Genomic DNA, 27,939 nt, shown 5'->3' with positions numbered 1-27,939 from the left:
TTACCTTACTTACTCATTTGATCCATTGTAAACACAAAAAAGACAAATTAACATAAGTTTAAAGTCCACTGATAATATCTACTAAGACACAGACACACATACGTTTGTGGAAATTTACTGGTAAAATTACAAATGCAAATATCTGACACATTCAGGTCCTGGCGGGACATGGGGTAAAGCGGAAGTTCAGTCCCAAGCAAAGACTACCAATCTTATCGGGAGCTCATGTGTGAAAATGGCTTTAGCGACTAAAACCACCAACCTAAGTTGTAAGCACATTAAGGCATCCGAAAATAATCTGTGAAATGTGCTAATTTGTGAACTGGTCTGCTAAAACACCAGATCATTACTTCAAATCTGCTGACAGATAGAGCTAAATAGCCATAGGGCTAACTGGGCAAACCAATCAGGGGTTGTATTGGTTTTATTGCATGTGTTGTCCATATTAAAAAACTGAGAAGATAAACTATTGGGCAAATGCTAGCTTTGGAGCAAGACATGAACACTTCCACTAACTGTACTGATTTCCATCGTAGTCAAGATTCACATATACTGGATGTAGAGGAAAGTGCTCTTGGACAAAACTGAACTCCTACAGTGACACTGTGCCTTCTGAGATAGCTTTGCTCTCCAACACCTCAGCCTCCATGGCCCTATGGTTGAGTTTCTGCTTTGTCAAAACAGCAAGAAGACTAACTTTCTTTCTTTTTTTTAAGGAAGATTATGTCTCTGTAAGTGGGCTATTTTCTCCTCAGGCTCACCACCAGCGTCACACACAGACACATACAGAGAGAAAAGCTATAAAAAGCATCTTCTCAAAGCTAAGTCTGTGGGCTTGAACACGGGTTAGATTATCTTTTCTAGTGTGTGACTGTGGGTGTGATCCGTGAACCGTGGCTGATGCGTTGCTGCTGGGTGGCCAAGAATATATAGTTTAATGTGACTCGCAGCGCCGCACTGCTCCGTGTTGAACTGCTCAGCTCTTTTTTGTCCTATTTAGTTCTGCTGAAGTGCTTTTGATTCAAGTTGGTTCTGCTTCGCTCAGGTCTCTCAGTGAAACGTGGCTCTGTTTTCAGCTCTCTGTGGATCAACGGATTCTTTTTTCCAGCAACTGTGTTATACTCCATCAGTCCAGTTGACTTCTGCTCTCATTTCTACTGTAATCTATTTGTCCTCAGAGTGAGGGTAATGAACCATAACACAAAACAACACATGACTTCCAGTCAATGATAATCATGAGGGCAGCAAACAGCAATGGGAATATCCAAACATCACTTCAAATCTATTTCCAGTCTGTTTTTCATAAGCTTCGTGTTATTTACATGAAGTGAGGACAATCTATGCAAGTCATAAAAGGTAAATAAAGGGGCAGGTAAACTGGAGCTGTAACAAATTAGTACTTATTTGTTAACTAGGCTTTTTTTACACTGTCGCAACACATTCATTGTGACCATCATGCTGTTATTACTGTGTACAGGCAGACTGACCTGGTGTCCTCTAATGAAATGTGTCCTTTTTCTCTTTAGAGGACATCGCCTAGATCCATGAGAGGCTGTTTTATAACTGTAGAGCTGATTTTTCCCTTTAACTAGGCACTACTACTCACAGTAGGATATACATGTGTATTTTCCATTTAGAAAAAACACATCAACAACATGGATTTTCCTACATTTCTTTTTTAAACTGGTGCAAATCTTTCCCAATCCGGTGCGTGAATAATAACTCCATGCCTGAGCTGCCACTGACAAGAGTCACAGGAAGAGTAAATGAGTCAGAGGAGTCATATCATATCAAATGTTTTCCAGAGATATGAATTCTATTCGTGGCACTGTTTTTGACACTACTTGAGTGCTTCTCCTTGTATTGCACACAGGCTTTCCTAAATTAATTGTTATGTTTCTCCGCTGCAAACATTAAATTTGCTAAGTAGTATTAGAGAGCAGTTAGCACCAATTGTCCTTGTTTCAATATGTAGTCTGTGTATAGTGCAAACAATCCAGCTTTCAAAATGCTGCTGGGTCTGGTTAGAGCGGACCGGCCCAGGTCCAAGCGGATCTTCCGAGCAGAGGAAGAACTACCATTGCAGCTGCAGTTCAACATGGCAGAGTGAAAATGAGAAACTCACTGACAACCAAGAGCTTTCATTATCCATCAACAAGCTTCTGGCATAATTCTGGCTGGCTGGATTTGATCACTCGTCTTGGCAGAATTAGTAGAGTTCATTTAAATGGGTTGGTTTCCTGGCACCAACCCAGCTTTTAATAATAGTCCACAAATTGTCAATAGGACTGACAGCCGGTACAATGTTCTTTGGTTTGAAAACCTCACCTTTACTCCCCCAAACACACCTGTTGTCATTATGGCCAAACTGCTCAGTCTTTGTTTTCTTTCACTATAAAAATCTTCTTCCGCTTATCCAGACCCGGATCGCGGGTGCAGCAGCCTAAGCATGGACGCTCAGACCTCCCTCTCCTCAGACACGTACTGTCGTTCAGTCATGGCGATATAAAACTTGCTTCACTGTCGACAGTGACGCTGGTGTGCCAGCAGTTTCCAGGTCATTGCAGGCTTGATTCCTGTTGGTTCCTGGGTTGTTCCTCGACATCCTAACCAATTTTCTCTCATGTTGGGGGGCAGTTTGGGTTTTCTTTGAGACTTTGAAAAAGTAAGATGAATAGCAGATGAATAGAAATTCCTGGAAATCTCAGTTGAGACCTTCCTAACTTTTGTAAATCTACAACTCTCCTACCTATCTTCACTGAGTTCCTTGGACTTTCCCCATTTTCTGAGTATTGGTCAATGCAATGAGTGCTTTTTGACAACACTCTCTTTGGTGGCTTTTTATGTCAGCAAAGAGAAATTACCAGCTGTTGTCAACCATCATTTTTAAAGAGGAGCTTATAGGCATTCATCTTGTCAAGTTCAAAGACATTGTAGAACAGTTAGCACATTTAAATATATCCGTTTATTTGAGCGTGTATTTATACTTTTGAGCCTGTGTGGATTATAGAAAATCTAAAATAAATTCAAACTTGTTCACCCAACTCTAGTTTTTTAAAGTCATTAAAGATATATTCATGTGTAACAGTTCAAAGAAATAATTTCAAGACCAAAACTACCATGACATTCATGCCTATGATGAGTGCATGTTGACTCCAAGTTCTGACAACTGTGTTATAATAAAACGGTCAGAGTATATAATGCAGTAATATAATGTTAATGCTGATAGATAACAGTAAACCTTTACAATAAAATGGTTTATTTAGATTACTAATTTCAAAAAGCCTGATCAGTCATTTGACATTTTTGGAATACCATAAAAAAAATAATTTCTTCCAACATGAATAAGCCTATTGACTTTGACTGTACATAGCTAAACTTGTAGCAGCAGCCTCAAGGAGAGGTTACAGGCCCCTCTTGTGTCAGTATACACATACCAGGAAGGTGTCGAGTACTTCCACATTCTTGTAATGTCAGCTGCAGAGCTGCCTGACTGTAGTAATTGTCAGTGTAACAACTTGCCCGAGGGGACCAACGGCTAAGATCAAAAGATTAAAGCTGTGAAAGAACTGTGTGCCTTTTTTGTGCTGACAGTTTAGAAGCACAGTGCAAAGAATGATCTTCGATTTAACCATCAGTGCACAGGTGGAAATTAGGACGAGATGCAGCATCTAAGGCATTCCTGGCTAAAAATCTAGTCATTTATTTTTCTCTATTGGTCATTGTTTAATACATATTTGAAGCACTTCTGCAGCAGTGTTTAAAGCTAAAGAGCCTATCATGGCTTTTCTTGTACTGAGCAAGCCAAAGGCTCAGACTTCAGTCTATCCTAAATGCACAGTTTCAAACTTTGTCTTCTCTTCCCTTTGTATGATGTCATCCTATATAGAGGTGACATCACCGATTTTGTCATCCTGGGCATTCAGCTCCAGCTTTGACCACAAAAGCTTTATCCACCTGTTGAAGGGTTTTCTTGATGAGGGGCAGACAATCAGAACAAAGTTGTCTTCATGCATGCTTGATAGGGCTGCCACGATTAGTCGACTAGTCACGATTACGTCGACTATCAAAATCGTCGACGACTAATTTAATAGTCGACACGTCGTTTGAAGCTTTGTAAGATCACAAAAGACGCAGGAATAAGTAGTAGGATTTAAGAGTGTAATAACGGACTGAAACAGAAGATGGCAGCACTGCATGTACAAGTATGCCAGCTGCCGTTAAACCCCGAAGAAGAAGAAGTTGTGTCCCAGAATTCATAGCGCAGCCCAGCTCAGTTTCCAACAATGGCGGCAGCTAGTTAGTTTTAATGTTACTCTTATTATTCTTTCTGGGTCACAAAATAAACGTTAAACATATTTTCAGACGAGAATGTATCTGTGTAAACCTCAAATATCTGCTCAGTTTATCAAGACACCACATATTTTCAAAAGCGCTCCGACGTTTTCGGAGACGTCTGTTACCCACTAGCTCGATAGCTCGCCGGGGGCAAGGCTCACTAGAGCCCGTGAGAACACCGGACTCCCGGCAAATCGTTTTCAAACCCACCGCCGTCTTTCGCTACTCAGGTTAAACATGATATATAAGTCACTTAGATAACTTAAAAATGTTATTGTTTGTCTTTTTTTTAGTATTTTATTTGTTCCTGAGTAAATCAGTTTGTCTGAGATTAAAGTTATAGTTTTTACACAGCTGAATAAACTTCAAGCAGACAACTGATTATCAGAAGTGTGAGATGCTCGAGAATTTACTCCGGTGTCCTGTTATATTTTAGATAGCAAGGAGTTTATTAAACTTCACCGAAACAATCTGCAAATTTCATTAAAATTTAATAAACTATCATCTTGTCTTTATTTTTAGTTAGCACATACCTTAAACACTTAAGGCTGTAAGCTAATGATAGTTATATAAGAGCAGATGCTGCTGGTGCAATAATCTGTACGTTTTACATCCAATGGATGCATGATCTGATTAGTCGACTAATCGCAAAAATAATCGGTGACTAGTCGACTATCAAAATAATCGTTTGTGGCAGCCCTAATGCTTGATGCATGCTAGTGTCAGTCATTGTGCAAATGTCCTTCTTCAGCTGAGACTGAAATAGTCATTTGGATGAGTGACGAAATGTTTCTCCCACTGAAAGATCCAGATGAGCAGAATCAACCTTTTGGGGCAGAACAAAGTTGGCTGAAATGGAGACGAGTTAAAATGCTTTGTTGTTTCAGGGGATGAACTGAGAGCTAAACTAAGATAAAGAAAGGCTATTTTTGAACTATGAGCTAGATAAAGTAAAAAATATGACTCCCAAGAAACATCCAAAACAAGATAAGATTCTGTCATCTGAGCCACTAACAAAGACAAGCTCCAAAAATGCTGCAGCTGAGAAAACAAATAATTCTCCGTTTTGACAGAATTCAGGAACTATGACTTCACGAACTGAAAACAATCAGAAGAAGCATCTAAAAAGCCCAAATGTTGAAGTTCATGCCTCTGACTGGCTCATAGCAAATGGATCTAGACTCTTTTACCTGAAACGTATGCATTTCTGTCATAATTACATGAAGTATACAATTAAAAAAACATAAAATAATCTTCTCACTTAGCAAACCCTCAACTCCACCAACTGCCATTTAGCGCACAAACTTTTGGCTAGCTTTGATAACATGCAACTCGGATCATAACAATCAACACACCATGAAGTAACGAGGCCAGATTATCACTCGTACTATAATTTAACCAAATGCACATGAAGACAAGACATAGTACAAAGAGACAGTAGAAGAGAGATTTTACCCACAAGGCAGAGCTTCCTCAACAAATGCAAACAGCAGAGCTGATAGGAGCTGACAATGAGCGGCACTTAGCCTCTGGACTGTCATCATAAGCACAGCTTATTACTAATCATCAGAAGAGGATGACAGAAGTACAGACACACACACACAAATGGGTTGCATGTAAGTGAAACACATTCATTGTCACAGTAATTTCTCAGCCCGCTAGTCATTCAATCAGCTCCAGAGGAGCTCCAGAGAGTCTCTGCTAAAGAAATTGTTTTGACATGTAATTCAGTGCAGATTGCAGCCTTTGCTTTACAAATGATTCTCAGAGACAGAGCGGCACTGAAGGCAGAAGCAAAACAGCATATTAACGAAAACAATATGGGAGGATTTATACTTACTGCCTTTACTGCACTTCAAATACTACATACTGTAAGTAGCAGCAGCAGATGATAAATACAGTCAGGAGGGCATTACCTTAGAGGAAGACTAACTTCTTTTTACACGTCCAGAGAATTCAACGGTCTGAAAACATAATGCAAAGACTGAAAAAGTATCGCAATGAAATACAATGTATTTTCTTAGTGTACTGCAGACTTTGATGTTATAATTTTATGTCTTTCTTGTCTGGATTGTTATTCATTGTCTGACAGTTTGTTAATTTTCTTATTTGCTTTTATATCTGGGACTAAAGGAGAGGCCAGCCACCCTTCGGAGGAAGCTCATTTCTGCCGCTTGTATCCATGATCTCGTTCCTTCAGTCACTACCCACAGCTCGTGACCATAGGTGAGTGTAAGGGACGTAGATCGACCGGTAAATTGAGAGCTTCACTTTTATACTCAGCTCTCTCTTCACTACAACGGATCGGTACAGCGTCCGCATCACTGCAGCAGAACTGCAGAACAAGACCCCGAGATATTTAAACTCCTCCACTTGGGGCAGGAACTCGGCCCTGACTCGAAGTGGGCACTCCATTTCATTTTGAAATTCAAATGTGAAAAAATGTAACTAAAACTAGAGTGTTTTCTGTTCTTACAGGATCTTAGCCTGTTATGTCGTTTTCATAAAATCAGTAAAATAAAGAGGAGTAATCTTAGCTTATTAAGCAAAAGTTTTAGCAGCCAGGCCCTTTGACATGCCTGCTGTTTGCCCAAGATATGTTTTACTGCTCTGGAAAACTGCCACAGTGACAATAATCTAATATTCCACTACAACAATTAACAATTTAACAGTGGAAATATGATGTTCCTGTGCGGAACGTGACACAAAGAATTTGTGTTTTTGAATATGGCACCAAAGGTCTCAAAGGTGTAATATGCAGAACACTACAGTGGACTATGTGGTGTCACAGTGGCATGCAATCACTCTGGATACTAAGCTTTCTTAATTTGTAGGGCACATGGATATTGTAGTGACCGGCATTCACATCACCATAGCCAGACACTGCTTCACCATCGAAGTCTTTCACACACGGCCTGCGTGAACTCTGCTGGAGAAACTACAAAACCTCTGCCTGCTGTGGGGCCCACATCGCTTCCGACCTCCTGGTGGGAAACAGGAGGTCGGAAGGGATGTGGGAGGAAGCTTAACCCTCGCTGGGCAGCGCTCCCGTTAACCCTTTACTCCAGTGGTCGTTTTCCAACAGTTTCATCCATCACTGGGTTACTGCTTCATTTACTGACTTTGACGATAAATGAGAAACTCATTTAGATAAATGAGAAACTCATTTAGCACCATATTTTTACATTTGCGGTCCCTTGTCCCTTTGGGGGTTGCCACGGCCTAGCATCCTCTACACCAACACCAGCCCTCTGAAAGGCCTCCTTCACAGCATCCAAGAATCTTCTCTGGGGTTTTCCTCTTTTCCACCAGCCTGGCACCTCCATCTTCAACATCTTTCATCCAATATATCCACTATCCCTCCTCTGCACATGTCCAAACCATCTCAGTATTTGTTTTCATATCAGTACAAAGCTGGGTTCACCCATCACTACACTTTTGATTCTAATACAAAGGGATATTTTACAGAGGAGCGTGAAGAGCGCTGCTTGGATAGTTTGCTTTCTAATTTGCCTTACAAGAACAGAAGGTCGGGAACATTATTCCAGCATGTTCACATATGCACAGCCTCTGGGCAAGACATTTGGATGTGCATACATTACAAATGCAAATGATGAAATTTCCTTAAAAACATGTTTACAGTTACATAAGTGTGTCAGGTTATTCTACCTTCACTGACCTAACGCTAGCCTTCTACTCGGAGATTAAAAACATTGAAGAAATGCAGAAGACAGCAGAGGTCCCAGTCTCAGCTTCCTGTCAAACATTTTTTAGAAAGCCATCAAAGCTGCTGCAAAATGGGAACGACTAAGTCAGAAATTCCAGCGTCACCAAAACCTTCACAAGACACAATTACTGCGATGGGCTTGTGCAAACAGGAAAAGCTAGAATGCCTGTGAACCTGCACAGTTAAACATTAACACTTAGACAAAAGAGACACACACACACAGACAGACACACACACAGAGGTGGTGGTGGGAGGGGGTTACCGTTCCTCCTCATTTGACTTAGCCTGTTTAGATTAGTGTCACCAGCTAGAGGCCAGACCTAACCCCCCAGGCCCTGCTGTCACAGAGGGTAAATACAACTGTGTGTGTGCGCGTGGAGCAGAGCCAACAAGAAACACCAGATTCTTTACCAATTAACATCAACGCGACAGCACCACTGACATTTAAGACCAGGACGCTCCCTGTTCTGTCCTTTAGTTCTCCCTTCGTTCTCTCTCTATGTCTCCGTGTCTTTCTTCCAACTCTGCTATTTGTATTCAAACATTTGCGTTTCTTTCTGCTGCAACGGTTACAGAAATTTTGCATGAAAATCCTAAGTATCAGCTTCTGGGACTGAAAGATTGAACAAATCCACAAGTGCAAAAAAGCTGCAGTTCCTCTACTGGCCACTGAAGGCTGTTTCCAAAAGCAAGTAAATCCCTGTAGACTCCCATGTTAAAATGCTCAGCTTTGCAGCAGAAATGCAAAAGTCACAATTTAATTATCAAAAGGTTTGATTGCCGAAGATTTTCTACAAAGCAGCCACAGTTTAAATAGACAGAATATAGAAAATAACACCCCCTCAAAAAAATGGCAAGGCACTTCTCCAGAATCAGACTTTTTGTTTTACTTTAAAAAGTATCAGTTGATCATCACACTGATAAAGCTGTAAGGAAACAACAGCTAAATTCCAGGTGGGCCAGCTGATTGCTCAGTTACTTCATATAGTTCCTGTCCAGCCTGTTCCTCTAGTCGTGTAACTCGATGCAAAGTTTCAGTCAGCATTACTTCCAATGGACAAAGCCTCTGTTTGGCAGTTTGCTTTTTATAATCTATGATTTTAATCTGCAACTCCAGCAGCTTTTGCTGAAGGAAAATGGGACACATGTTGTTCTTTTGGTTCGTTGGCCCAAAAGTCTTAAGAATGTCTCAACCTTTTCCTCTACATTAGAGCATATGAAAAGAAAATCATAAACGCAACATGTGAGGTTATCTTTACAGAAGAAAGCAGGACTTAGCAAAGACACCTAAATTGTTTTGGGCTTAAGAAACAAGCTATGCATTTATGTGTATGGACAAAATAATTTTATAATGAAGGCTTAATTTGTCTGTTTTTTTTCCACTGCTCATTTATTCCACTGCTGGCGAGTAATTTTGCTGGATGACCTGGGAATCAGAGCCGACTGGTTTTATATTAATCAGTCACAAGACAAAGTGGCAAAGCAACATTCAAAGACTGTTTTTGGGACTTGGTTATACAATAACTAGTGTTGAGGCTGGCAAAGGACCATGGCTAGCAGCCTAACCACAAACTGGGTGTCATTGCTAGCATAGGACTCTGAGTGATCAGTTCTCTAAGTTTGTTAGCTTATATAGTGTATTCAGCAGAACAGTTTTCTATCATGGAAACTCATGTAGCGTTCATCTGCATGCCTCCTTTTTCAGGTTGTTAACATGAGCAACAAACAGAAGTTTGGGCAGCAGACCTGTGGGTGGTTGGAGATTGGGTCACATGAGGTTATTTAAATTACCATGAAAATGATTTTTTATCCAAAACGTTCAAAAATCCATGTGATATTAAATTTTGTTTTATTCTTCTTTTATTGGGTCAATTTATTGCTCAAAAGTATTTTCTTTGTCTTGATTGTTGGCGGAGAGTTAGTGGGTCATTAGTGGTAGAGAAATGGAGCAGTGGTTATCAGGAATCGCACTTGTGGAATTTCAGGAATCTCATGTGTTAATTACAGATGTAATTAAAGGTTTGGGTGAGCAGAAGATTCCAAAGTGAACCACGGCATTCTCAAGTTTGGGAATTCCTGACATACTGTATATAAAATATACTGGTTTGGTGAAAGCTATCACAATTATTCAGGTGATAAGCGGACGAGCGGAAACAAACAATTAAACTGAAGTTTAATGGAAGACAGAAAGAATAATATTGATTACGATAATAATAAGCACATCTTCTTTAAGTTATATGTTAAAAATCATCTGGTCCCTATCACTCTCAAAATTAGGCTCTGTGTTTCGTTCCTTTGCCTCCTCAGTCTGTCTTGTCTTCGTGTATGTTTCTCTCCGGTCCCTGTGTCAGGCCCATGCACCTTAGTCTCGGTGTCAGTGTTTGTACTTCTTGTTTTATTTTGATAGTCTTCTGTTTCATGTGTATTCCCGTCAGTCAGATTAGTGTAAGCTGTGTTCCCACCTGTGGCCTCTTCCCTCATTATCCTCCTTGTGTATATATTGTCTGCATTTCTCTCTGTTTGCTGTTTTGTTTTCCCTCTAAGGCTACGTTCACACTGCAGGCGAAAGCGCATCAAATCCGATTTTTTTGACCCTATGCGACCCATATCCGATCATGGTCTGACAGTGTGAACGGCACAAATCCGATATTTTCAAATCCGATCTGGGTCACTTTCGTATGTGGTACTGAATCCGATATATATCCGATGTTTTAATTCAATTCAATTCAATTCAATTTTATTTATATAGCGCCAAATCACAACAAAAGTCACCTCAAGGCGCTTCATAGATACAGAGAAAAACCCAACAATCATATGACCCCCTATGAGCAAGCACTTTGGCGACAGTGGGAAGGAAAAACTCCCTTTTAACAGGAAGAAACCTCCGGCAGAACCAGGCTCAGGGAGGGGCGGCCATCTGCTGCAACCGGTTGGGGTGAGAGAAGGAAGACAGGATAAAAGACATGCTGTGGAAGAGAGACAGAGGTTAATAACAGATATGATTCAATGCAGAGAGGTCTATTAATACATAGTGAGTGAGAAAGGTGACTGGAAAGGAAAAACTCAATGCATCATGGGAATCCCCCGGCAGCCTACGTCTATTGCAGCATAACTAAGGGAGGATTCAGGGTCACCTGGTCCAGCCCTAACTATATGCTTTAGCAAAAAGGAAAGTTTTAAGCCTAATCTTAAAAGTAGAGATAGTGTCTGTCTCCCGAATCCAAACTGGAAGCTGGTTCCACAGAAGAGGGGCCTGAAAACTGAAGGCTCTGCCTCCCATTCTACTTTTAAATACTCTAGGAACAACAAGTAGGCCTGCAGAGCGAGAGCGAAGTGCTCTAATAGGGTGATATGGTACTACAAGGTCATTAAGATAAGATGGGGCCTGATTATTTAAGACCTTGTATGTGAGGAGCAGGATTTTGAATTCAATTCTGGACTTAACAGGAAGCCAATGAAGGGAAGCCAAAAGCGACTGCTGTTTGAACGGTCATGTCGCATTAAATCCGTCTTTTACGTCACTGACACAAGACAGACGCCAATTATCAGTGCCCGAGAAGTGCCCGAGAAGACATCGCGAACGTTTGGGTCCTACCTTTGTCAGCCACACAGCACCTAAGACATGTAAGGCTGTTTGCAAACAATTTGAAGTTCATAATTCTGCAACAAAAAACGTTATGCACAAGTGGAAAACATTCGAGACAGCCGCCAATTTGACCAGGAGGGGACATTCCCAAAAAATCCCGCCGAGGGCTACTTCTCAGAATCTACAGGCCTCAGTTAGCATGTTAACTGTTAAAGTTCATGACAGTAAAAGTAGAGAAAGACTCTACAGGTATGGCTTGTTTGAAAGGGTTACCAGGAGAAACTCTGTTCAGCACAGTTTCGTCTGAACAAACCAGAAAAATCAACATCCTTTGGACAGACAAGACCAGTGGAAATGGAAATGTTTGGCGATAACACACAGCATCACATTTATCAAAAAGCAAACATGACATATCAGCACAAGCGCCTCATACAAGCTCAGCATGGGGATGAAGGGGTGATGATTTGGAGTCACAGAACCTGGGCACTTTTCAGCCACTGAGCTGACCGTGAATTCGTCTGTATATCAAAGTCTTCTACAGTCAAATGTGAGAGTATCTGTCTGACAGATAAAATCTGTCCCCAAACTGGGTCATGCAGGACAATGATCCCAAGCCCAGCTGCACATCTCCAACAGAATGGCTGAAAAAGAACAGAATCAGGCTGTTGCAATGGCCCAGTCAAAGTCCAGACCTCAACCTGATTGGCTGTGCCAAACAAATACCCGAAAACCTGAATGAACTAAGGCAATATAAAGAATAGCGAGCCAAAATTCCTCCACAACAATATGAAAGGCTAATAAACACAGAAAACTATTTCTTCATGTTATTGCTGCAAAAACCAGCTCTCCAGGCTCCTGAATCATGGGGTGCACTTAGCTATTCAAACTCTGCTTCTTTATTATAAGTTTAGTTTTAATAAAATAAAACATGATGTGTAATATTTTACATATTTTAGTTCATCTGAGGTTTTTGTAATTAATTTTCTGACTTGATAAGTATGTGGATGTTCTCCCTGTGTCTGTGTTCTCTCCAGGTACTCCAGCTTCCTCCTACAATCTAAAGACATGCAGTTAGTGGGGTTAGGTTAATTGGTGATTTTAAATTTGTTGGCGGTCTGTCTCTCTGTTTAGCCCTGCGACAGATTGGTGACCTGTCCTGGATAGGGATGGGTACCGGTATCCGGTGCCATGATGGCACCGGTTCTGACATAAATGGTAGTAACCAGACCGAAAAGCAGCGCACATTTCGGTGCTTTATTTCGGTGCTTTTTTTTCCTGAGCTGTGATGCACTTCAGATTCTAGCCAATCATTTTACGTTTCCGAGGATAGTAGGCGGGTCCAGGTACGTACGTTCTTTTAGAGCAGAGCTACAGATTAAAAATGCCCAAGGCGAAGCGGTCAAAAGTCTGGCTGTACTTCACAGCAAAAGATCAAACTCAGCAGCCTGCAACAAGTGCTTTAAGCTGATACTGTGATACTGTCAAAGGAGGTAACACCTCGAATCCGATGAAACACCTGGTGACGCATAGTGGTTTTTTTTAAAAGCCGAGAAATGCGCCGTATTTGATAGCTTGCTGCGAGACCTCACACCGAGCACATCTACTGCGGGTGTGGTGCCTGTTATCGGACCCGGAGTTAGCAACATCCCCCAAAAACCCGAAGAGTAGAGTCCTGGCCCCTAGCCCTGCCAGTGTAGCAGAAATGATGATGAATGATGATGGCAGCAGCAGCCGTTCTTCTCTGGGTCAGTAGCTTAATGTTGTTCGTGTGTAATTTACGTTGAGTAAGCTAACCACATTATTACATTAATGCACGTAAGGTGAACTAGCAAACACCGTCGTAGTTACATGCGGCTGTCTTCTTGTTTGATGGCAGATACTCCCTTCACCCTGGCCAAATTGGCTAAAATGACCAAAGAAAAAGTGGAAAACAGTTAAACATGAGAGGTTTTTGGACAAAGTTTGTGTTTTTTCCATTGTTTAAGCACTGCTTCCAGCCAAGAGTGATACCATATATGCCCCATAGCTGCAGAAAGGCTAACATTGTTATCTTTTTACAAAAAAACAGCTGAACATGAGAAGTTTGTGGACCAATTTTGTGTTCTCCATTCTTTAAGCACCGGTTTGAGCACCGTTTAAGCACCGGCACCGTTTCAAAAGTACCGGTTTGGCACCGGTATTGGATAAAACCTAAACGATACCCATCCCTAGTCCTGGATGTAGCCCACCTTTCGCTCTATGGCAACTGGGAAAAGCTCCAGCCTCCCCACAAAGGCCCCAAATTACATAAGTGGAAGCTGAAGGAAGAATGGATGTTCATCCTGATATGTAAAACCTCAGAAATGACAGAGGGTGTTATTGCTGTTGTTTTTTTACAGTGACTGCATAAACTCTGGTTTGGTAAAACCGTGACACCCTTACTGCTCACACAACACTGCCTTTATATTTTTCTCAGCGTAGGCATGTAATCAGCTAGTTGTTTGCATTTGTAAGTTAAACTTTGTGCAACTTACAGTAGATTCACTGTTGTTATAATTTTCATTTAAGAGGCTATAAACCTGCCCGCACAAAGGAGAAAACATATGGTAGAAGTTTATGGGCTAACCTCATTCTTAGCATGAGGTTAAAGAAAAAGAAAATAACACTCCTAATACTACCACCCTGTGCACTCCTCATTTCTGGCATTAATTTAAATACAATAAAAACATTGCAACATGGAAAGGAGTTGGTTTGCTTTGCTCTGTTCCAGAAACAGCATCCAAAACACACCACGAAAGAACACAACTTAGCAGCAATAAAGCAGATCATTATGCTCAAGACAAAGCATTTTAAGCTAATGTAGGTTTACTCATGCAAGAATTTCAAGTGATTTCCTTAACTCTTCTCCCATAAGCTGCCTATTAGACGTAACCTTTGTTTCCACTTTCTGAACTGAGCAGTTTCTGTCATATTTCATGTCTGCTTCCAGGACAAACCGACTGGGTGTGCATTAGAAATTAGTGAGGGTTATCTCTGCTTGTACAACTACGAGTACCCTTGCAAAAACCCGGAAACTATTCTAATAATCGCAAAACCACAGTTTTCAGAGAGAGTTATTTAAACTCGTCTTTAACTGCACAGGGAGGTCCTCAAATGTGTTCAGACTAAAGATGATGGATTCAGCATATTTCTGTTGTTGTTTCGCCTGGTTACATCATTTAATTGCCTCAAGTAAAAATATATGAAACTAAAATAAAAATAAAGTCATCCTCATAATAGTAAACTTAAAAAAAATCTCTCATCCAGCTGTTAACCCAGTTAAAAAAAATTACAGGGTTATTTTGAAGTAACACCTGGACTGGGAAGTCCAGCTGGACGAGGTTTTGTCTTTCCAAAGCAAACTCGGATTTGATTTTCCGGCTCATTCTGAAGCCCTGATGTGGCCTCGGGTGCAGAAACCAGCATGGAGCTCAAACACCAGTGTCAGCAAGCCAGTGCTGTAAAAACAACATGTCAACAGCAGTTAATACATACACGTTAAAGACGGCCACAATTTCATGTGACAGGCGTGACTAACCAATCAGCACTTAGGAGGGAATAAAAACGAGCCAATGAGAGTCCCTGTGAGGCCACAATAAGATCGTGGACTCATTCTGCCATGTGATGAAGCTGATGAGATGATGAAGCTGATGACATGACAGAGAAAGCATGACAGGACGAACTGGCACACAGGCATCGCGCCCTGAAAATGGTGATTGTTTGTTATATGCGAGCTCCACTTACTCCAACAGTAACCTGCTTAAGGCAAAGCAAAGCAAAAATGTTATATTTTCAACGGGAGTAAGGAATCCTGCAGGTGTAATTAGCTACTTAACAAAATGTTTGGTAGGACACTGAAGCCAGACAATAATTCCCTGTTTAATAATACATCTGTTTCCAAATAACCACTTAAATTTGTCAGCGGTATATGAAAATGGTGAATCTTTGCCACTTCTCATATCTACTCCACCTACCATAAGAGTTAAAAATCAGAAGTAAGTTTACTTAAGTACACGTTAATCCATCCAAAAGTTGTGATATTTACTCAAAACACAAGAATGTGCTTCTCATGGCTCCCTGTGACCAAAGCTCTTTGTTTGTTTGGTATACTTTTCAATTTTGTGTAGTTATACAGAATTAGTCCAGATAAAGGATAAGCACTGATGGGAAAATAGGTTTATTTTGCAGAATAATACAATAAAGTTACCATTGTTTAGCAAAGTATAAACCACTTTATTGAGCAATATAATGAATAAAGGTGCAGAAAAGCCAAAATGTAACGTCATCAAAGGAGGATACAGGGGCTCAGAGTGCAAGCTACCAGTTTGCCTTAAAAAGCTGAATGACTTAAAAACAATTCATTTATAGTTTTTTAATGAAACAAATTCTGAAGATGCCAGTTTTCATTTTATCCTGAAGCCTATCCCAGCTCAGAGTAAAGAGAAGGTTCAGCCTGGACAGGCTTAGCAGCACACAGAGAAACAACCACCAACTCACATCTCCACACCTACAGCCAGTTTTGATTAAACAGTTAACCACAACACATCTTTAAACTTTGAGAGGAAACTAAAGCATACAGAGGCAGAATGTACAAAATGCACACTGAGAGGACCCAGTCAACCAGGAGGTTAGACCCGAGAACCCGAGGCGGCAGTGCTGAACACTGAACCACTGCACTGTAAACGTTTAGGGAACCAATCACAATTTGTTTACAAATCAATTGATCAGTTGATCTGGACACTACAGCAATAACATATTTGATGTCAATTTATTCTAAAGCTGTCACCCAAAAGGTATGTGTCTACATTTCAAGCTAGAGGATTACCAGTGTCAGTGAAGTGTATTTAAAGATCAGGACCAAATTCAATGGCAATCAATATAGTGATAGACCCACAGTGCCAACCACAGAGACCTGCCACCGTCAGCAAGGCATAAAAAGGTGAAAAGAGAGATAATTTTGGATTAACAATCCAAAACACTGAATTAAAAACATTTCCCAGAACTCTTAGCATCATTTTGTGTGATCATTAACTACCTGGTAAATGATCTGTCCAACCTTGTGATCCAGTTTCAATGATAACAGATAAGCTGAGGTAACTGTGATCATCATCCTCCTTTAGCCGAGGACAACACTTTCTATTTTCAGAGTAACAAGCATCATGTCATGACCAGTACGCTGACCTTCAAGTGCAAAATTGAAGGAGGTCAAAGAAGCAGAAACAGCATTTTTCCTCATGATTCCTCTTCAAAATTCCCCATCTTCTTTTTCCAGTTACAGTTACAGTTTGGAGCTATATGTAACTTTTTACATTTTTTAATATACATTGTATATAATATTACATACAGTATCACAACGTTGCTACAAAGTTAAGGCTAACTGGCTAACCACCTCTATGCTGTCCATTACTCTCATAGTTTCCCAGTTTTCCCACAGTTGAAGACCACCTCCTAGTTCCCTGTTTCACAGATAGTCCACAAATTTGCACGACCCTCAAACTATGACATGAAGAATTGATTATGCATCAATTCGTTTTTTTATGTGTGTCCCAGTAGAGCAAGCCAACTGGTGCTTTGCAGCTGATTCAGATGGAACTCAAGGATTCTGGCCGCCAGCCTGGTCGAGTGCAGTCAACTGGCATCCTTATTACCCTCCATACAAATTCAGGCTGAAAAGAATGATTTTCCACTGAGTAAATAAAACACCAAACACAAGTTAGCAGGGTAGTAAAAACTTCTAAACTTCTAAAGTCGAGCACATCGAGCAGGAAGAAGCAGTGAAGTGCGAGAGGCCGGCACCTCGGCTGCAGCAGACTAGGGTTACACAGAGTCCGAGTCACAACCTCCTAACAAGCTATCTGGACATGATCAGAGACGGATCACGTTACCTGATAATGTTACAGCCGCATGAGAAGCTCTGTGTGGTTCAGGTAAATGTCATCCTGAAGGAGACACGCAGACAGTCTGACACACAAACTCATTTAATTTCAGCTTACTCAACCTTAATGTAAAGCTTTATGGACACTCACCATGACTGCTTCCTGGGCAGACACAGCGCAACACGTCCAGTTTTCCATTTTGATTTGAAGAGGAAAATTACAGGATTATCTTCCTTCACACTCAAGCTTCAGTTACATCAAAAGAGCAAGTAATTGGGCCAAATATTTGCAACCCATTCTTGTGTGTTTATAAATTTGTCTTTATTACTTTATTACTTGTTGAACTCCCAAGTGAAACAAAAAAAGTGAAGCTTAAACAACACTAGTGGTCAAATTCCTGGAATAAAACAACTGAGCACAGAGCTCAGCCGCTGCAGTGAACACAGCGGGCGTCTGCGATTCTTGCATCAGAGGATAGAGCAGAGGCAAATACTACACTGAAATGTAATCCAGTACAAATATTGACATTGGCCAAGTCTTCAGGAGTGAATATTGGTACTGGACTTAGTTAAACTAGGATGAGGATTATATCCTCACAGCACAGAAGCAGAAATGAAAACAAAAGCCAAATTCATGGAGTAAGTGAAACACAGCATAGCAGCGCAGCTAAAAGGCTAAAATGTCATAATATGGTAAAATATTTGATATCATTGCTTTCATTGTTAAGAATTATTTAAAAATTGGGATAAAGAGGGCATCATTTTTATTTATATACATTTTAACATTTTACTGTCCTTATAGAGTCACTGCTGGCAGACATAGGGCTGTGTAATAAGGGCACAAACATTGTCTCGACATTATAAGGCTGATACACAACACATATCTCTGCATTTTCTACACATCACACACTTGTTTTTTATAGATCAAATTCTGAAGGATCAGAAGAAAATACATAAAAATAACCGTCTATGTGGTACAAGTACAAGGATTCCACATTATTGTCATTACACATGTATAAATACAGGCTAATGAAATACAGTTTGCATCTAATTAGAAGTGCAAAGAGCAGTAAGTGCAATAAGAGCAGATTATATACAGAAAAGGCTGGTATAAAAGGTGGGAATAGTTATGTACAGATTATGTACAAATAAGTGAAGTATATAGATGTTTATATTGCTATACAGAGAGCAAATATACAGATGTACTATGGAGAGATGTACTGATGTATACATATGTATACAGATGAACTGTATAGCAGTCCATCTGTGTACATAGCGGACCTAAAGCCACATACTGCTGTGGACACTCCCAGCAAATGTCAGTCACTCAAAGGAATCACTGTAGGTTTAGGTGTACGTTGTATTTTGACCATTTTCACTGTTCACGAGGAGATGAAGCAATAACGTGCTGCAAGATTCAAAGACCAAACAGTTTTTGCATTTTTTTTAATGTTTTATCCAAAACATTAAAAAAAAGAACAATAAACCAAGTTCTAGATAAATTAGTTTGAATCACAGCATTATTGCTATTAAATTATTATTTCTATTAAAATCTTGAGCCACTATAAATTTCTTAGGGAGGTCTGTGAAAATCTGATATCAACACAGCTCTACTTTCTTCTACTCAAAGATGTAAACAGAAAAGAAAAGAAGACTTATTTAATATAAAATATAAAAATATCCCTGCAGCTTTTATTGTGTGTTTTATAGTGCAAATGTTACTCTGCATACCTGTTCTTTATACTAATATATATTAATAATCAAGACTACAGGACTCTATGCAGTGAACACACCACTTCATTGGAATTTAGTAGGTAAATAGCAGTCAGGTGCTGCCAATCAAGCATCTGATTAACTGATTATTTATAAAAGCAGGATTTTTGGCAGCTTGCTGGTCTGCAGCATTCAAGTGCGCGTGAACACTATGACACAATCTACCCAGGAGTTGGCATCTCATTAAATGAATCACTTTATTAGGTAACTCCTGCTGTCAAAGTGTCCTTAAACTCACCACTCTTTACCTTGAATGTGCACCTCCCCTCTCCTTACTTCCCGATTTATTGCCCTGTAAAGCTCTTCTTCACCTCCTCTCTGCTCTCTTCATCAGCTGCTTTGTTTGATATCATTTCTGACAAGTCTAACTGTGAGATTTGATCACTGACTCGCTCACATGCCCAGACCCATGCATGTGGATGAGTGTTTCAATGCCATAAAAAACCGAGCAGCTTCAGTACAAAATACTTGAATGTATTACCCCTTAAAAAACAAATGTTTACTTCCATTAATCCAGAAAAGTGGACAAAATTGCTCAAGTGCAGTGCCATCTAACAGTCTCAGAACAACTCAACAAGATTTACCTACCAAAATCAAATAATATAAGCTTTTATCTCCAATGGCTTTTCTTGACATCCACTTAAATAACACTGTAAATCAATACGTATGAATATAAGTTTACTGTAATGTTCATTTAACAAACAGCTTTTATTTTTCTACATTTGCACTTGCCTATTAGCCTTCTGTCTTTTCTTTCCCTGCCTTCTGCCATCTACCCTTCTTCAAAGGGTAAATGATAAACCCTCGATGCAAACGTTAGCTGCTTTAACCCCCTCAAACAACCCCCCACCTTTTTTTCTTAATCAGATCAAGTTGCATAATGAGCATAAAAATGATATTTCAGGCTGTCATACAGATGCTAATGGGGGAGTTTTACAGTAACAAACAGGACTCAAATAACCACTCTTGAAAACAAAGTTATGCAGAAGAGCATCTCTGAATGCACAAAAGCTTGAACCTTGAAGCAGATGGGCAAAGAAGGAGCAGAAGACCACACCAGGTGCCCCTCCTGTCAGCTAGGAACAAAAACCTGAGACTGCAGTTCCCACAGGATCATGAAAACAACAGAAGACTGGAAATATGTTGCCTGGTCCAATGAGTTTCAGTTTGTGCCGCAACATTCAGATGGAAGGGTCAGAATTTGGCATGAACAACATGAAAGCTTCGATACATCCTGCTGTCAGCCGAGCATTGTTTAAACACCCAGCCTATTTCATTATTCTCAGTGGCCATGACCACAGTGTCTCCATTTTTTGTAACTGTGTGATGCTATCATGCCAGTATGGACCCAAATCTTGCACCTTGATCAATTAAGCCAGTTCTAAAGGAAAAAGAGGGGTGAGGGTTGTTATTAGCAAGGTGTGCCTAATAAAGTGTCAAGTGAGTGTGAGTGTAAGTCACAATGACTGGAAGACTCAGGCACAATTCATGGACATATAGTAAACTGTGGCTGGTTGGTGGATGCAGACATTGGATTTAAAGTCATAAGCATCACCTGGTATCACACCTGAGAGGCGGAGGTTCTTTTTGGCAGGTCAGAAATCCTCAAAAAACATAGCCATGCTTGGTTTTTGAAACAATGTCAAACACCCTTAGTGAGTCATTAGTTTTACCTCCTTTCTAGAGCAGCCTCCAATATCCACACACCGCAGGCTGCACACTTATTGCACTCGAGTAGGGGGATTAAAGATGTGCTGAAGTTCCATAACACTTTGACATGATACATTTGCATATTTTTACACATTACCGAGCACTTCCACCAACACAGTACTCCCTTTTATCAAATGTTAAACCTTTAACTCATCCCTTGCACACTGGGTTGCTGCAGCGAGGATTTGAGAAGGAGCAAAATAACGGCTGAAAAACCAAAGAAAAACCTAATCCTTTCATTTACCTTCTTTCTGCTCTGCTTATTCCTCCTGGAATCCGCAAATTTCTTACTACTTTATTTTCTCTTAAATGGGACAACACAGCATGAGCAGCATCTAGCCTCTGCTGTTCTCTAACACCTCTTCACATTCCTCGACAAAGAAAGCCAAAGATCGCCTTGGACAAGCCAGAGTTTCTCCTCTTTCTCTCTCTGACACTTTTCTTTCACTCCTTCACTTCAGCAAGATTAACAGCCTGACTTTGTCTTTTCAGGTTTCTACGCTTTTCCCCTTTTTGCTATTTCGCTTTCATTCCTCTGCTTTCAATCTCACCCATATCTCTCCTCTTCTCCTTTGTCTCTCCCTCTAAGCAGCAGTGGAACTACACCATAGCCGTGGACGGCAGCAGCTGTAAAGATGACAGAGCAATCATCTGAACATGGCCACTCTGGGACTTAGAGCAGCTTTGATCACAGAAATGAGTGCCATCATCTGCTTGACCCAGTGTGTGTGCACCCTGCGTAAACCTATCACGACAAGCCGATGAACGCTATTGTCAAAAATAAACTGTTGCAACAATAAATGTTACCAATTTAGGGCTTTTATCAACTGCCACTTCAGCCGAGCTCCTGTGTGCATTTCTTCTGTTTCCGTGTGCTAATGCCACCCAAGTGCCAACCTCAGCAGCGTTAATCAGTTCACTGTCGTCAGCGGCAATGATGCCTTTCAACTCCGTCTCTTTTTAAAATGAGATTTGCAACAGAAAGGAGGCACCGGCCTGATGTATTCACTGGCAGGAGGCTCCTTCAGCTCTCTCATGTCTCTGATGTTTATGCGTGCATGTGTGTGTGTGTGTGTGTGTGTGTGTGTGTACTCTGTCTCCAGCCTTAGATGGAGCAGATGCTTCAGCGAAGGGGGGCCACACATCAACCTTGATATTCTGCTGTTAGCATATCAGCGTCCCCCCTCTTTCACCCTCCCCCTTTCCATTTTACTCACGCTGTCAGAAATTGATGATCTGCAATTACACAGCATGTGTCGGTGCAACTAAACATCATTTAATAGCTCCGAGCTGACAGTACATGACTGAGCAAGCAAGCGGAGAAACACCAGTGTCACAGTGAAACTACCATGTTGTCTCCAACAGACCATGTTGCATTTTGTTGTTATGTAGAAAAATATATATAATGGGATATACAATGTAGGGAAAATTAAGGGTGACGGGGACGATTCTGGAATTTCTGGCTTGTGTAAACTTTCTTGTTGTAAATTCTAAGGAAAGCTTCGGCCCACTATGTGATATTCTGTAAAGATGAAGAGGTTTAGCATCTATTTGAGCTGGAATTAAGAGCAGATCATACTCCAAGAAAGCACACCAAACCCTTTTTGTGTAAAAAGACCCAAAGCACCATTTTCGTAACATCTCCCTGTTGGGACAGAACATTTGACTACTTATTTCAGCTTTGCTAGAAACTTACAGCATGTTGCACAGTTTGTGTCATACTTGTCCTTTACTTTGACATAATTTTGCTTTTTTTTCTATCATATTTCTGTCCACAGTCATTACGGTATAAAACTGCCTCACTTTCACAGGAAATCACTTACCAGTGGAAATAGCTGGGTACTGTCATGGCACTGTTACGGCCCTGAGTGGGCGAGGTGATGGTTTTTAAAGTACCCACCTCTGTTAGGTGTGTCATGCATTTGTGCCATGTAGTGACTCAGAATACAGACTTCATTACTACATTCTGTAGAAGATCTGAGTGACTGGGAGTCGGAGGTCACTGATGTGCACAATGCAAAGTTCGTCTCTACTGCGAAGTTAGTAGGGTGAAAGGACCAATCAAAAATACCTATGTAATACCTTTTTACGGCAGCAGCAACAGCAGCATATTACCTTTATGCGTATGCTAAGTTCCTCACCCTATGCTTTTCTGTTTGAAGCTAGCCCCGCCCACCCGTGTATGCCACAACAGCTTGCACATTTATTTTTCATTATTTGGTTTCAGAGCTCCGCCTTAGCAAAAGAAGTTGTCATTTTGCATGCACAAGGAAGAAAAACCATGTATTCTTATACTGTCCCATTCAACCTTATGTCCCAATTACTCTTAATAGAAAGGCTGATATGCTTACAGCACAACCCCAGCAGGATTATCACTGAAGCATTTTTAAGACTTAATACAATATTTGAAATACAGGCTGTGCTGAAGTCTCTCCTAACATAACTGAGTGCCACCATAAGCACTATCTGCGAACCTCGGACCACAAATTCACTTTTAAGTAAAAGAAGACAAAAACATTAGCCGCACTTTAACTCGCACATATTGAACACTAATTACTCAGGAATTAGACAACTTGTCAAATATTTGGTTTTTTTTGTTGCAGCAAAACAACAACTTGTAAAATGTAATTACCGAAATGAAAAAGCTATTTTCACACAAAAATAAGTTGGAGTTTAAATGTATTAGAGATGCGGGGAAACTACTACATTAAAGTCATGTTACTCACGTTGTGCGACCCTCTGACGCGCAGTCCAAACAAATCCTTTAACTGCGTTTCTGGGAGACGCTTGAAGATAAAGTGAGAGGGCACAAACGCGCCATTACGCGTACACACAGCAGTCTTGCGCGCAAGGTGCCCTGACCTGTGTTAACTGTCTGTCTGTCTGTCTGTACTCTGCGCTGCACTGTAGCGCCAGCTCCCTCAGCTCTATCACCTGCCATGTGATACGCACGATGCCTTTACGAGCTCCTCGGAACTCCTGAAACTCCATATTTCTCTCTCTTTTAGATCTACATTGAACATTATGATATGTTTCGCAGTGCGCTCATAGTTGAGAATGAAAAGGAACCATCGAATTGTAGTACTTGTATATTTTCTTCTCGGATCCAACAAATACCAATGATGATTGTAATACTGTGCAGTACTAGTCAAAGTTGCTGTTGTGTTTTATTCAACTGATAAGCCAAAGATTTTAACGTCTTAAATTAGCCTCATTATCCTACAAGTGATGTCTCCGATATTCATGAACGCAGCGAGGCATCGATCTCTGGTAATCCGGATAACGATTTGGTTTTAAGACTCCAAACTCAAACGTTTGTCCAAAAGGTTCTTCACAATGCCTGAACCTGAAATATGTGCTCTGCATGTCAGGGAAAAGAGGGTCAGTGATACCACTACTCCTACTAATAGTAATAATAATAAGAATAATAGTAATAATAGTAATAGTAATCATATGAGATTTCAAGATTCATAGAGTCATACAAGTACAACACACAGTGAAATGCTTCCTGAACTGCTCCTTGACTGTGCAAAATATTATAAACAATAATTAAATTTAAATTAAAAATCTGAAATTTGAAATAAAAATAATAATATTATTGAATAATAATAATAATAATAATAATAATAATAATAATAATAATAACAACAATTAATTTATCTTTAAGAGGTTGAGACAGTAACATCCGAAATCGCAAACAGCTAAAAACAACCAAACAACGTGGGGAAAAAATGTCCATTTTATGTTTAGCTTCGCTTGATTATTTTTTTTTTCTATAATCAAACACTGCCATCTAGTGATTTAAATTCATAATTATACTAGAGTGTACATTATCAGTGCAAGCAAATCACTGATTGCATGCTTTATTAATATTTAACTTCTCGCTATTGATGTGATAAATTCTACAAAAACAACGTGTTACAGCTAGCTGTTGTTGTTTTCTTCGTAGCAAACACAAAAAATCAGAAACCAGTAGTACACACAGCACTGCATCTACACGAGAGCCTGTTATTGTGATTTACACACACACACACACACACACACACACACACACACACACACACACACACACACACACACACACACACACACACAGTAACAGCATAGATATTCTACATGCTTTCAGTATCTGGAATCCAGAATCCAGGCGTTTATAAAGTCAGCAAAGATGCACAGAAAAAAAAAGACAGACCCAACAACATTGTCATCCCCTATGTAGCCGGTGTATCGGAGAAACTCAGGAGTTTTCTCCAAGCACGACATCCCAGTGCATTTCAGACCCAGCAACACAGTCAGACAGAAACTGGTTCATCCCAAAGACAAAACTCCAAAACACAAACTTAACAATGTGGTGTATGCTGTACAGTGCAGCGAGGAATGCCCAGACCTCTACATTGGCGAGACCAAACAGCCACTTCACAAGCGCATGGCACAACATAGAAGAGCCACCTCCACGGGACAAGACTCAGCAGTTCATCTGCATCTAAAGGACAAAGGTCACTCTTTCGAGGATGCCAATGTTCACATTTTGGACAGAGAGGACAGATGGTTTGAAAGAGGAGTGAAAGAAGCCATCTATGTCCACTGTGAGCGACCATCTTTGAACAGAGGCGGTGGTTTACGACACCAACTGTTTGCTATCTATAATCCAGTTTTGAGATCCCTTCCCAGACGCCTTAACGCCCACTCACATCCTGGGCCATCTGACCTCAGGAAATCACATGATAGGGTGGGGCCAGGTTTCACAATGAGCTCACCCGAAACCCTGGCTGATTGTGACCCACACCCGCTTTCACACCTTGGCTCATGTGATTAGGTAGAGGATCATCAGGGGGTCCTTTGTCCCTCTTTGGGGGGGAAACTCCCACTGGGACTCCCCACCATTTGACCTTAGAACTGAAGAAGCTTCTCGGATGAGAGGTGAAACGTCTTCAAGCAACTTAAAGAAGTCCAGACACTTTTCTTTCCAAGCTCCTCAGACTACGATGACCTGGATGACTGAGAACCTTCACAGACAGCTGAAGTTAAACCACCTAAAATCAGCCATGTCTTCTTTCTCCAAAACAAAGAGGACTGTGCATGGGATTTCCAAAGCAACAGCAGAAATTATCGTGCAGCAATGGATTTTTAATCTCACTAGAGAAACAGTTCCTCATGCTTTGACTATTGATGGCTCAGGTAGTGAGTATATCAAGAGATTATTTCAAAATTCCTGGTGTCTACAATTAATTAATGACAAGTTGCTGTAATAAGCCACTGCAGGTATGTTGAGCTCCCCCTTATTATCCATTACTGTTTTATTGCTCTGTGAATACAACTGGTCATAATCTATCAGTTACCAAAGTGATATTTTATAACTTGTTTCATTTAAGAAAGATGACATGTTTAAGAAGCTATTAGACGTATCAAAAGCTATAGCACTAATTCATAACAACAGTTGCTTCAAGGTGCTTTATATTGTAAGGCAAAGACACTATAATAATATAAGGAAAACTGAGAAAACCAATCATATGTTTATTTCACAGTCAGTGTTGGAGACACTGGAGAAGGAAAATGAGCTCCTGCAGTATAACTGTTGGAAAAACAAAGCAATCACAGACAATTTAAAAGAAGCCAATAAAGAGGTAAACTCTGTAACTTTAGCAAAAGTCTTTAGTCCACAAAATATCCAATCCACTGGCACAGCAGACACAAACTCATACCCACTGTCAGGACGATGATCAAATCACAGCACCACCTCCACTGGAAGATGAACCAACGTCAGACTCTGTGGAGCCTGAAGTGGTTAATGGGCCTCCTGCAAATTGTGCACAGGCTGCTGACACATCTGAGGGGAAACATGGGCAGGATGGAGGAGAAAAGGAGGAAATATCCAATATGTTTATGAGCACACGTGTACAAAGTGTAGTTTTGTTTGGCTATAACATCATTAAAGAAGAGCAGCCCTTGTAAAAACACCATTAGCCTGATCAGGTGGTTAGTTAAGAAAATCTGGCTTAAAGTTGAGGAGTGAGATTTCAATAAGGTTTAAAAACCTCCACACTGGCATCATCACTGACATTTGTAAAAACTCAAGGTGCTGAGCTGATGAGGCGCTCAGTTTAATGGATTTTGGAGATCCAGCAACTGACAATATGATTGTGTTCTTTCAAAGAACACATGCTGACATTGTGAGGATAATCTAATGGCATCAAAAGGTTCCTCTCACCTGTTTGCATAACTGGATACAAAGTCTCTGAGGAGATACCTGTTATGGAATTGTGATAGTGAATCGACTATTTTATTAATACACATCCACCCAAACTTCACAGTGGTCATTTTGTGTAATCCAGAAGTCACTGTCCCTTGATTTAATATTTGCTCTGTTAGGATAAAACACACACTGCGCTCTATCAGGATGATATAGCAGTTTTCCACCACGTGATGGCAGAGCAGGACCAAACATCGCAGGGAGAGAGTCTGAGCGCTGAAAGCTGGAAATATAAAGGTGACAATGTCAAGAGGAATGTGTTCGGTAGCTTCTAGTGTGCGAGGAGTCATCTCGGTAAGATGACACAACCTGTAAGATATCTTCAATGCTAAAATATGTGATATATGTATTGCATGACACAATATGAACAAGTGTAGGAGAGCTTTATTTGGTAAGTTCAGTTTCCCTTCCACAGGAAAGTAGGTTAGCCAAGAAAGACCATTGTTGTTTTTGCTATTATTATTATTATTATTATTATTATTATTATTATTACATTTTCCTTCTGCTATTTAAAATCAATAGCTGATTACATTATTTTAGTATTGCGCTATAAGTATAGCGAGTACTACAGAAGTCTTTGTTGTACTTGCGTTACTTTTGGTTTCCTGTGTGATTTAAATGCAAGGTGAGGAAAAATAGATTTGAATTTAACACTCAGTTCC

General features: G+C 40.4%; 1 protein-coding gene across 4 annotated transcripts in view; it reads right to left on the bottom strand.

Moving 5' to 3' along the window:
* ppfibp2b (PPFIA binding protein 2b) overlaps nucleotides 1–23,949 on the bottom strand; it is a 104,850-nt gene extending 80,901 nt beyond the window's left edge. The window contains exon 1 of one of the 4 annotated variants that reach the window (XM_084936303.1): nucleotides 23,754–23,949. The gene's annotated coding sequence lies outside the window, so the exon portion shown is untranslated. The remainder of the gene's footprint in view (nucleotides 1–23,753) is intronic. The other 3 variants (XM_084936300.1, XM_084936304.1, XM_084936302.1) reach the window with 3 other exon arrangements.
* Between the last annotated feature and the right edge of the window lie 3,990 nt (nucleotides 23,950–27,939).

The sequence above is a fragment of the Perissodus microlepis genome, chromosome 7, assembly GCF_051167445.1.
Source record: "Perissodus microlepis isolate ML-2025 ecotype Zambia chromosome 7, ASM5116744v1, whole genome shotgun sequence".
Lineage (NCBI taxonomy): Eukaryota > Metazoa > Chordata > Actinopteri > Cichliformes > Cichlidae > Perissodus > Perissodus microlepis.
The sequence above is the reverse complement of the archived record's forward strand: the minus strand, read 5'-3'. Positions and strand labels throughout refer to the sequence as shown.